Here is a 925-nt window from a genome sequence, read left to right on the forward strand (position 1 = left end):
CAAAGTTGATGATGTGAGATGCAACGCAGGAAAATGTCAACTGAGGCTTGCACTCAGATGCCTGGATTCAGAGTACAGACCATGACACCACAGAACCTTGCTGACCTTTAGTAAACACCTGTGATGAATAGAACATACCAAGTCTGTTTCTGTCTGGTTTCGAACCAGAGACCTTTTGCGTGTAAAGCAAACATGATAACCACTACACTACAGAAACTGAACTTCTCTTGTTTGTTTCAGTTTGAGGTTCCAAAGTTGATGATGTGAGATGCAACGGATGAAAATTTCAACTGAGGCTTGCACTCAGATGCCTGGATTCAGAGTACAGACCATGACACCACAGAACCCTTGTTGACCTTTAGTAAACACCTGTGATGAACAGAACATGTAAAATCTGTTTCTGTCTGGTTTCGAACCAGAGACCTTTTGCGTGTGAAGCGAATGTGATAACCACTACACTACAGAAACTCATGCTCTTTGCAGTGTTCCTGGTAGATGATCCACATTTTGTTAGAGACTAATGTCAACGATGGGCATGGAACAATGTCAAATACTTATACCACAGATCCTCTCAGAGAGCACAGTAACTTGGTGAACAAACTGTTAGACTTATACTTGTGCCTAATTTCACATTACAGTCCATAAACTAAGCCTGGGATCAAAAAATTGTATTGAAGATGTCATTAGCAGAGACAAGGTCTTTCAGACAATCAACACTTCAAAATAAATAAGGGTTCAAAAATAAAATCAACACTTTACAATAAATAAGGGTTCAAAATTAAAAATGTATTTTTGAACCATAAAAAAATGGTTCAAAAATGTATTAACACATTAAAATAAAAAAATATCTCTGAAATACAATCAACACTTGAAAATTAAAAATGGTTCAAAAATGTATTAACACATTAAAATAAAAAAATATCTC

At 36.1% G+C, this 925-nt stretch overlaps 1 non-coding gene across 1 annotated transcript; it reads right to left on the reverse strand.

Annotated features, from left to right (window-relative positions):
- Positions 1–144: 144 nt before the first annotated feature.
- trnav-uac (transfer RNA valine (anticodon UAC)) lies at positions 145–217 on the reverse strand. Its single transcript has one exon. It is a non-coding gene; the product is annotated as a tRNA-Val (tRNA).
- Positions 218–925: the final 708 nt, after the last annotated feature.

The sequence above is a fragment of the Poecilia latipinna genome, unplaced genomic scaffold, assembly GCF_001443285.1.
Source record: "Poecilia latipinna isolate Pla-1442-1.1 unplaced genomic scaffold, P_latipinna-1.0 Scaffold2045, whole genome shotgun sequence".
Taxonomy (NCBI): Eukaryota; Metazoa; Chordata; class Actinopteri; order Cyprinodontiformes; family Poeciliidae; genus Poecilia; species Poecilia latipinna.